The sequence below is a fragment of the Lygodium microphyllum genome, chromosome 27 (genome assembly GCF_053477565.2).
Source record: "Lygodium microphyllum isolate KBCC chromosome 27, Lygodium_microphyllum_v1.1.10, whole genome shotgun sequence".
Taxonomy (NCBI): domain Eukaryota; kingdom Viridiplantae; phylum Streptophyta; class Polypodiopsida; order Schizaeales; family Lygodiaceae; genus Lygodium; species Lygodium microphyllum.
Window position 1 is genome coordinate 64,069,679 of NC_141161.1, and position 11,733 is coordinate 64,081,411.

The 11,733-nt window shown below is 42.0% G+C and overlaps 1 pseudogene; it reads left to right on the plus strand.

The window, feature by feature from the left end:
* Positions 1 to 515: 515 nt before the first annotated feature.
* Positions 516 to 9,252, plus strand: LOC148012393 (CDPK-related kinase 3 pseudogene; annotated as a pseudogene).
* Positions 9,253 to 11,733: the final 2,481 nt, after the last annotated feature.

Consider the following 11,733-nt stretch of genomic DNA (forward strand, 5'->3'; position numbering starts at 1 on the left):
ATACCTTGGCTAATTGGATTCTCGGCACTCCTGCCTCACCTTGAGTCGTAACAAACTCTCTGTCAGAGTTTCGAAAGGAAACTTGACCCTTTTCACAGTGGATGTGAGCGTCATTGGGCTTAAGCCAATCCATCCCGAGTAGACACTCATGGATGCCTAAGTTCATGACTCTGAATTTGACTGAGGTTTTCTTCCCTCCCAGATAGAACTCCTCCTTAGCAGTTTGCCTAGCACAAGTTACCTCACGACCGTTTGCCAATTCCACAAGTAGGATAGGTGCTTCTACTGTGGCTATTCCTAATCTCTTAGCACACGCTGGTGAGATAAAGGAATGCGTACTGCCACAATCAATCAAGGTTTTGAAACTTTTACCTTGATAGTCCGACGGCGTTTGAATTACCGAGAACTGGCGATTCGGGCCCTTGTGTAAAGCGGCATGGATTGTTGCTCTTTCGAATTCCGCTTCCATAGTCGGGTCTTCCTCTTCTTCCGCATTACATCTTTGCCTAGTGGTAATGCAGGAAGCTCTTCCTCTACCACGGGTGGCGGCTCCCTGCCCGCGGCCAGCACCTTGACGGTGTCCCTCGCTAAGCTTGGGACATTCCCTTCTGAAGTGACCGAGTTCATTGCAGTGGAAACATCGGATGTTTCGGCCATTACCGTGAGTAGGAACAAAGTTGTTGACGTTATTTGTCCTTGCTTTCTTCCTTTGTCCCTGATTGTGGCCTTGAACTCTCTTAACCTGAGGTCTGAATGCTCCTCTGCTTGGGTTGCTATAAGTCCAGTTCTTAATACTCCTTGGTTTAGCTTGCACTTCCTGAATTATAGGTGCTGCTCGAATGAGTGCATCCTGAAGATCTGATGGTCTCATAGATTCGAGACGGGTATTTACAGGTGGATTTAAGCCTGCGCAAAATTTGGACACCTGCTGTGTCGTGTCCATTTGTGGCGCATACTTCAAGAGTGAGACAAACTTAGAGTAGTATGCGTCAAGCGTGAGTCCTAACTGTTTTAGCTCATAGAACTCATTCATTTTTTGAGTACGATATGCGGGTGGCAAATATCTCCCTTGCACGGCTTGCTTTAACTTCTCCCAGGTAACGGATCCCTCTGAAATCCCTTGATCCCTGCACCATTGTTTCCACCATAGTCTGGCTTCACCGGTGAGCTTTAATTTGGCGAGCATGGCCTGATTGGTAGGTGCAATGCCAACGGATTCGAAGTAGTCCTCCATAGATTCAATCCAAATCTCAGCGTCTGACTGGACGAATCTGCCTCTCCCGTCAAACTCGGGTGGCTTAATCTGTTTGAGGAGGAACTTCTTCTCCTGGATCACAGTCGTACTTGCTGTAGGGGGCGAAGTTGGAACCTGTACCTGGGGTTGTGCCTGGGTAGAAAGTTCTTAACGTTATTATATGATAATTGACATTAGCTTATCCTTAGTTCAACTATTTCGTAACTCATGAAGCTATTTAACTTTTTTGCAACAACCTTGATGCACAATCGGGTAGTGATAAAAGAAGTCCTTATTTATATTTATATAGCGTAGCCCCATACAACATCTCGAGTGAGGATAGTCCAATCATTACATTTAGTTTGGGGAGAACAACATAGTATTGGATTTGTCTACAGGAAATGTGTAATAGTAGGGTTTTGGGTCATGTATCTTTAGGAATCGATAATTCATCGGAAGTTCGGGATATCCTTTCCGCTGGAATCCATACTTCCCATGGCGGCCCAATACCTTAATTCTATCAGCTGGAATTACACGGGTTACTTCCTCATAAACATATGAGTTTAATTCAACCCTCCGACCCCGAATATGCAAAGTTGAATTCATGTGAGCTTCCACAAAAATGAACAGCTTCACGACTTTCAAGTCTTCCAACCACTTGATCCTTTTCAGGTTGGTCTGTAGATAAGCGAACCGGTGGGCAGCTATGTAATAGATTCCTGAAGACCCAGTCCATCTTCGCTCTATATATAGAGGTGATGGGTTATAAATCTGCTCCAAGATGTTCATCATTTCAATTCTCTGCCTATAATGCGGAGAATGCATCGCAGTCATGAACATGATCCGGAACACCAAAAACTTATTCCACGCCTCGTAATTCTGCAAGACAGTATTGAAGATGAGAAAATGTTTGGACAGGAACAAATTCTTTACTTCACTTCTAATGAAATCTTATGAAAACAATTCCATTATAAGTCGGCTCTGATACCAACTGTAACGTGACCACTAGAATCCTCTAGGACACGTCTTAGCAGTCCATCGGAAAGGTTGTCTAGAAAACTCCACCCGGCACTCCCACGGAATGTTGCGGGTTTTGCAATCTAGGACTTTCCGCGTCTGCCACATAACAGAAGCGTCCTGGCCGTTCCCACTAGGATCGACTGGAATTGTTTGGTCATTTTACTAACAGCGACTAGCGTCAGACCTGATCGAACTACTTTACGCAGAAACGCCAGGTCTGAAGCGGATTCATGCTGCACTTGGTTCAAGGAGAATGGGAAACGAGAGGGATGCAAGGCTTGACCTCTCTGCCAAAAGGCATAGTCCCATTCCGTTCCCCTAAAACAGCTTGAATTGGGTAATCGGTAATTCCGAGTCATCGTTCTCATTACTCGTTTCGGTGATGTTGATCGTCCTTCTGTTCGTCGAATGCCTTGAGAAAAGTTCCCAGCTAACCGGGACCACCCCTCCGTAGGACGGACCCATGGTCCATCCTCCGCACTTTCCTCGACTTGTTTTAGTTATGTAATTACCTACCACATTAGTTTGACATATAACAAACAGCTTCCTTGATTAACCCTGTTAAGCACTGGTTCCTTCACGTAATCTTATCACAGGACATAAAAAAAACAATGCCAAACAACTTCTTTATTATCATTTTATCCTTTTATCTTTGCAATACAAGGAGTTTCCCGCCCGTAGGCGTATTCATAATCCGCCCGAAGGCTATCCAGTAATCCACCAGGGATCACTAATCCAAGTTTCCGCCCGTAGACTAGTATGCGGGCCTCGAGATCCAATCCCGAGTCACGTTAGTCTCTTGTGCAGGACCTGGAAGGCGAGGGATTTACAGCCAGAGCCCCCCTGGCACCCAAGCGTCCTCCTGCTCCAAGCAGAACTCAACGGAGAGACCTCTCACGGCGGGTTCGGTCCACGTTCCCGGCGCGGTTAACAACCCCCTTGGTTAGGGTTAGGCAGGCAGTCGGGGGTAACTGAAGCTGCCTCTCCCTTCAGGCTTCAACTTGAAGTATTTAGATATGTTTTCCTCCTTTAGTTCATTGAGCAAACAATGCAAACAGTGCTTTCTAAACTGTTACAAGCACAATCAATTTCCAATGGTCGTTTGGCTGGCAAACTGTTAAGGAGTGACTCCTTTCCTCCGAATGCAACCCGCATTCGATCCGGAATCAATTGCAACTTGGAAAGATTCCTATAATTCTTGGGTTAGGGTCATACCCTACCAATGCTTAAGGTTCTGTTGTGGCAGGATCCAGCGACCATGTCGCTTTGGTTTATTGTCGGGTCATTCGCAAATACCTAACTTTCCTTTTCCTTGGCAATTATTCCCCAAGAAAAGTGAGTAACAGGATGATTACTCATCCTCTTGTAAATTAACTTGCCAACCTCATTTCGAGAGATGACAAAACTCTCTTGTGGACAAATCTCAAGTCTATACAATGTTGCAGCTTTTTGCACATGTATTGCATCTAATTCCACGGGATCATTCCATTGCTTAGTGTTTTCCGTTCACGGAATTTACCCCAGCCGAGTAACAGGGTTTAGGGTATCCTCCAAATCATTCCTAATTAGGTTGACCCATGGTTCTAGAAATATGCAACTCCGTCGGAGTTTCATCATGATCCTTAGGATAAAACCTTAGATCATTTCATACATGAACATCCAATTGCTTCGACATTTTGTGAACGCGTGTAGGATCTTTAGATTCACGGTTTTTGTCTAAAGCTAGGTCGAATTATTATTGCACTAAATCCTAGTTAGCACTTGGAATACCTATCATACCGACGGAGCCATACCCATATGAGTCCCTTGTGGTTTAGGTTACTTAGTCACTTCAATTATACCTATCTTGCGACGAGGATGATCCTTCTAAAGGTAATAAACTAAATCTAACGGAGAGCAATAGATACAATTCCACCAATACGCGTAAACATGCGATTGATTGCCTCTACGTATCACATGGTTCATGATAACTTTATCTTTCCTTGGTAAGGTAAAATGCTTGCCAATCTGTATGCTAACTTTCCTAGGTCCTGCTAGGATTTACCAATTAATCATGCCTACTACTTTGTAGTCTATACTTTCGAATCCTATGCTTTGACGAACCATGCAATCTTTCCTAAATGCGGTTTCTAATGAATGACGTTATTGCATGATGACTATGCAATATGCAACATTCTCCTAGCTACGAAGTAGTTAATGAAACTTATACAAAGCTAGTGTTAACTTATTCCATCTTACATGCTATTTGCAAGTTTATAAGACCATCTTCGTACTCTATTATTCCTTTTCGGATAATACCTTATGGGATTAACCTTGCCTCATGAAGTCATTACGAGAAGGATGTTGCCTAACATGCGGCACACGCTTATTTCTACCATGTGTAGGACGAAAGATAATGCACTTATAAATCCCATTTCCTTGCCTAGGATTAGACTCATTACTTTGATATTGTACCAAAACTACATGCAACTAGCCTTCTACTCGTTCAAATTCATGACATAATTCAACCTTGCCTAATGTTTCAAGAGATGCTTTATCACATGTATTTCTTTCCAATTTCCGTATGCATTAAAATTAAGCGTAAAAATGCAATTCCTTTTATGAGCTAAGCGCGCCTAATCATTTCTTTATGCGAAAACAAATCGAAAGAACCTGGACTTGAGGGCTCGGGGAGATGTCCACTTGTATATTCGGAGATGAGCCTCCCGCGGTCGCACCTTGTGATCTTTTTGGGGCCATCGTAGTTGCAAATTCGACTTCCGATTTGCCTTTGTGGTCTACGGAGTGACGGCCCTCAGAATGCGGCCTTCCGACCTCTGCCTTTATCCTTGTATGCGGGAGATTTCCTTTTCGGGATGGTGCTTGCGGCAAAGGCTTTAGGAGTCTTTTCAAGAAAACTCGAATTGGCACGGAATTTAATCTCGGACGGCTTGCGGCTTTAAAATCTTCTTGCGATAGCCTTTTCGATGGGTCTTGCGGGGGTCTTTATGGCTTCACCGTCCCCTCTTCAAAGTCCCCGGAAGGGTATAAAGAGGTCTTCTTAGTAATGTGGTGGGAAGGGACCTTAAGGAGACCCCCTCCTTAGAAGCTTCTAAAGAAGCTTCTAAGAAGCTTCTGTAGCTTCAACAGAAACACGTGGGGGGGGGTCGTGATCCACGTGGCGGGGCAGCCTGAGCTGGCCGGCGGACAGGGAGGCAGCGACTGGCGGACTGGACTGGCGGTGGCTATGGCAGCTGGCGGCAGCGCGGCGGCTCCTGAACGATGGCGGCCCTTCCTCCCTTCACGTCGGCACGGCGACTTCTTCCTCCTCTAGCTCTGTCCCTCCCACAGCTTCTCCCTCTCTCTCCCTCTAGCACACCCCCTTGATGGGGGTGTTTATAAAGGCATGGGGGTGGGGAAGAGGGCCTCCACACATGTGGAGGACTCCCCTCATGCAGTCCCTCACTTGGCCATCCCCCCTCCACACTCCCTCTCCTCCAGCCATGCATCGGCTGGGGGAAGGGATAATAGTAAAAAAATTTGCCTTAATTTATCCTATTGCCCTTCCCAAGCGGTCGTTTCCTTGCGGTTATACGGTCTTCAACCCCGGCTTTTAATTATCGACGTGGAGACCTCGTGAATGGTATGGTTTAAGTTACTAATAACTTGCGAAGTAGGGAATACCTTTGCACAGGGTTTACACCGCGTGCGGACAGTTAATATTTACGGTACGGAGTGTGCGGAAATATTACATCAACCGCGACTGGCCCGTGCAACGTGAGGCCTCCTCTGTGCCCTACTGCAAAACGCACACCAGCTTGCTATACCATCGCATCTCCTTGCCTTCCACATCCACATCGATATCGTCTGCACTGAGAAACTATACCACCTTTATATTATCTTTACTTCAAACCCGAGCATATGAAGAACCATCATCCAAGGCTTTTGTTTCTAGCCTTGATTCCAAAATATAGGATTGTCCCAAAATCACCACATAACTATATGAATCCTACACAAAAAAATGATATTCATCCCTAACATCTCCAATAGTCACATATACATTCGGAAAAGTTACATAAAGATCCCCTGATGAATTGTTTGTTGCTCGCATGTGCCATCCCGGATCTACATCAATCGGTCAACCTCCATTCTCATACAAGCTGTGTGCCATAACATTGATTTCGGAACCATGATCCAAGAGAGCTATGCAAGGCGTCTCTCTTTCTCCCACTTTAACAATTGTCTCTATTGTAGCACGAGCCCAATGTGTTCGTGAATAATGATTGCTTGGAATAAAATGAGCATCTTCTTCTTCATGTCATTGTTGATGGACATCCCCATTATACATAGCCTTCTCTGTATGCTTAGTGCTACCCATAAGATCAATTTTAGCCAGAAGTTTGTTGTCTATACTTTAGCCAATTTCGAGCATCAGCTTGTTCCAAAATAGCATGAAATGCATCATTATATTCCCTCTGAAGATGCATCATTATAAAAAAGCCATGAAGATAAAAGATTCGAAGCCAAAAAAGCAACCAAGATTCACGCTACTTTCCAACTTGAAGAAGATTGAGGAGAATACTTTTGAGGAGAAGATTACTGATTATCTCTATGATGGGCTATCATGCTCGAACACTATGGAGAATCTTTTAGCATTGTTGAAAATTGAAAATCAAGAGCTGTCATATGTTTTACAAGTCAATTCTCCGACGATGAATTGCGAAATTACTAATTTCATGCTGCAAGAAAATTTAGGTGCTAAGAATTCTAAGCAAAAAGTATTCTTTGCTGAAATATTTCAGCAAAAAGATTTACAAAATGCCAATTTATAGTAGTAACTAGGATTTGCAGTTGAAGTAAGCTGTGAGCCTCACTATTGGGCTCTTTATATGCAGTTTGAAAAAGCTATGGCTGATTTTTGTCAGTTAAAAGAGTTGGATGCTATTTATACACACCAAAATTTGTGTTTATCAGGGTATTTACAACAAAATCTAAAATTTGCAGGTTGTAGCAAAGAAGCCAGAGTACACACACAATACAAGATAGTTGATAAGAAGGTCAGATTACCTTTGGATAGTGTTGATGGTTTGCTAATGTTTATGCCATTTATGAAGATGGATATTAACGTCAATGTGGACAAGACACAAATCAGATATGTTCCATTGAAGGAGGAAAGAGAGTTTGAAGTCAAGAAATTGTCTAAAGTTTAACCAACCAAAGAAGATCTAGATGTTATGCAGAAGATTTTTGTAGGAGAGAAGATCAAGCCATTGGATGCTGGGATGATCTACCAAAACTTATCTTCTTTTGTTCTTCCATATGATCCAAGAGGATGCTGTGATAATCTATGTCAACTTATCTACTTGTTATATTACCCAGATGATTACCCATATGATCATGGTGGAAACAATGTTACAAGTGGTAAATATGTTGGCACATGTTGGAGGATGTGCAAGTTTGGAGGGGGCAGATGTCGTGACGCCACGTGTCCACTATTGCAAACCTGAGGGCAGAGTTTTCACCAAGAATTTGAACACATTAGTCAACATCATTAGGAATTATTTTCTATTGTGTCTTTTTGTTTGCATTTTCATAATACACGAACACATGTAGTTAGGCTAGGCACAATTTCTTCAATGCATTCATAATTTTTTGTGTGGAAGCATCATTTGAATGATTACATTACATGGTTTTTAATTGTAAATTGCATGAATGATTGGACACGAAATTCTTTTTTCAAAAGCATATTTTTGTTAAGCCACAATGCATGGAAAAATAGGTTCAGATGAAGGTTTCCATTTTGAAGACTCAAGGACTAAAGAAAAAGATTGTAATATGGATCCTTCGCTTTGGACTTTTCCCATGAGACTCGTAATTCTGATGTTGTCAGTGCATATGATATGTCTCTTTAAAAGCGAAATTAGTTTAACATTTAGCAGTCTATGAAAGATAAAAGTTATCTGCTCATATCATGGACACTTTAGTGGAGTATTGCAACATCCGACATTTGCATTCTTTGTGGAGAAGGAGGAGAATTGCTATGCTATGTCCACTGTTCCTCTACCTTTACACATCCAAGCATCTTTGGTCAAGAGATATGGTGCAACAAAACCAAAGGAAGGACCAATACCTAAAGGTGTCGAAGTAGACATCCCCCTAGAGAAGAATTTTGGGTATTCATGAAGTTTCACTAGCAAATATTAGCTTGGGGATGAGGTTGGCAGTGGGCACTTTAACCATACTTGCTTTGCAAGAGTGAAGAAGGGTGAAATGCAATGTCGGGTGTAGCTGTCAGAGTGATAGCCAAAGCCAAGATGACAACAACCATTGCCATCGAGGATGTAAAAAGGGAAGTGAAAATATAAGGGCATGACAACTTAGTACAGTTTTATGATGCTTGTGAGGATAACCACAAAGTATCCTTCTACCATTTGCAAGGTGTTGTTCATCGCGATAAGAAGCCAGAGAATTTTCCTTTCACAACAAAGGATGAAGCTGCACCAATAAAGGCTATCGATTTGAGTCTGTTGGATTTTATCAAGCCAGAGGAGAGAATTAATGACATCGTGGAAAGTGCCTACTATATTGCACCTCAAGTTCTTCATTGATCATATAGTGCAGAGGCTGATGTTTGAACCATTGGAGTTATTACTTATATTCTTCTTTGTGGGAGTCGTTTTTTTCTGGGCTTGCACCAAGTTGGGGATATTTTAGGCAGTGATCCGTGTGCTAATCCTAGTTTTGATAAGATGCCTTGGCCAACTATCTTTGCACAAGCTAAGGATTTTTTCAAATGACTATTATACAAATATTTGCGAAAGAGAATGATAGCTACGTAGGCTTTAACACACCCCTGGCTTCATGGAGATAATTCGATTCCTTTGGATATATTGGTTTACAAGTTAGTGAAAGCTTATCTCCGATCATCACCTTTGAAACAAGCAAGCATGGGCGATATTCATCCACTATTCAGCTGGTCATCGACGTGTTCAGCCAGGTGGTCTTTTTCATCACAATGATGTCTCTACCTGTAGCACTCCTAGATGATAATATTAATGGCAACGTCTTTCAAGGGTGCATCCTGAAAGATGGCAGCACAAGGACGACGTAATCCTTGATGTCACAAGCTCGTAATAACAAAAGAAACTATATAAAGGAAAGACTTCGATCACGATTTGTGGGGGGAGTTGCGATGGAGGGGTAGCATCAAACGAGTCTCGAACTTGAAGGCTTCTCCGACCTGATGTCCTGCATTAATTGGATGGTGGAGTGACGACGAGGATGAAACCTTCTTCCTAGCTGTCTGCCTGCGGACGAGGTGTTATGGCCGTCTTCTTCAAAGTCTATAACATCTCAATCTTTAATATTCAACCGCCTACTCCTCTTCGACCATGAGAAGATACATGCTGGAGAATAAGCGCATCATTCAAGCCATGTTGAGGCCTCTTCTGCAGCACAAAAATAGAAATAATATTGAAGGAGCATAGGAGGTTGCCATCCTCTGGAGGTGGTAAAACTACATATCATCGATTTCAGTGTGAAAAGATTGATAATTAGGAAGCGATAATGGTTATGTGTCTCTGTATTACAGACAGAATAGAAGATAGGGACCGAGCGATTTCTTTTCCTCAAGGAAAGATGCGAATTTCTCAAGCTTGAATTCTGATTGTATGAATTTAATCTTTTCTACATAAAGCACCCCTATCCACATGCACATCTCTAGTTCTCCACTCTTCAAACCTTTTTGTAGCTCTTCAAACCTTTTTGTAGCTCTTCAAAGCGCCATTGTCAAAGTTTTTCTAACCACATGACATGTTGACATCTTAATTGGACTCGAATCTTTAAGGAGTTGTATGCATTAATAGTTGGTGAATTGCCTTCCATGACCTACTCAAGCCATACTTATCTTGCCCTACTCCTTGTAAAGTTTCTTGTATCTAGATAAGTGTCACTCGCCTTATTGAAGATATTGCCTTCTTTCAAGCTTTCCGTCAAATCCAAGAGTGAAGGCTTGTGGTGAGGCTTTTATCCCTCGCCTTCTTCGAATACCGCCATCGAATTTCAGAGAGAAGGCTTGAGGTCGAGCTTTAAGCCCCTCACCTAGGCTTGAGATGGAGCATTATATCCTCGCCTACATCCAAGTTTCTGAATGAGTAAATTGCCCATATTGTTGCTTGCTCATTTAAAAAAATTATGTTGAATTCTGCCATCTCAAAGCATCCCTATGGCAAGCGACTTCTACAAACCCCGTGCGAATCTCGTGCAACAATGAGATCTAATGCTTGGAGATTGCATCCAAGTAGTCCCGAATAAGAATTTGGCTTATCTTCTCAGGTTCTATCAATACGTAGTGCTTTGATTTTTTAAGCTTTGCCTTTATCTTGTGTACCTCTTGTGTATTATTTTTCTTCTCCTCTATCTCATATTCACTACTTCCTTCTCTCTCTCATTTCCGATGGATATGACCTTTTGACTAAAACCCCTCCAATAATGTCATTTTGAAAACTAAGAGGGTCTAGTAGTACAAGCATGCTCAGTGTTGGCACTATGCAATGTAACAACTACGTTTAGAGTAAAGGCATGAAATAAATGTTTTTACACCTTCACAACACTAGTTTTTTATGAAAGAAATGTTTGAGCACCATACATCATACACAATTGCATTGCATACAACACATGGTATCATCCTACATGCACAACAATTGTTTTCTTAAACGTTAATCTACATTGGGGAGGTAAGGTACCCTATGTTGTAGGGTTAGCAATTCGTTTCCTTCGGGAGTATTCAGTAATGAATATGTTATATCTCCTAAAACAACTAATTAAAAGAGATAAGCATGTATTGAATGTGTTCTATTTATGAGCGGTGCATCTCAGGACTAATCCCCGAGATGTAGGAGAGCCATAGTGAGGCTGTGAAAACCAGAGGGGCACTCTCAAGAAAGTTACTATATGTATATCCTCTACATCATGTGCATTAAAGGCCTATTTATAAATATCCTTATCTGTGAATTTTTCTTGAATAAAACGTAATCCTATTATTTTCAATCTGTAAATAACCCCTTTATATTATACTATTTTGTATGTAAACAATCTATAAAAATGATATTTTAAAAATACTTTATTTTGAACCCACATGATACACACATATATTTATGAAAAACTTACCCGAGGAGAACTCCCTTGATTTGTGCTTACATGGTGTATTACATCAATATGTGTAGGGACTCCCTTTCATAAGTGTGGGAAGGGTTATTCATTAGATTACAATCCATGCAAATGTGAAGTTCTACATTAGAGGTTAGGGTAGTATACCCCTTAGACGCTCCTATAGCTACGAGGCTGAGGGGTAATTTGGGTGCACAGTAGAGGCCCGACTAGTGCCAAAGAGTCAATGTCATACCCATTTTAGGTCTTGTCAAGTGGTGCATTTGCCGGAAGCTGCTAATAAGTGGTGGTCTCTAAATCTTCGTTAATAGGGACTAGTTTATTAGTGTATG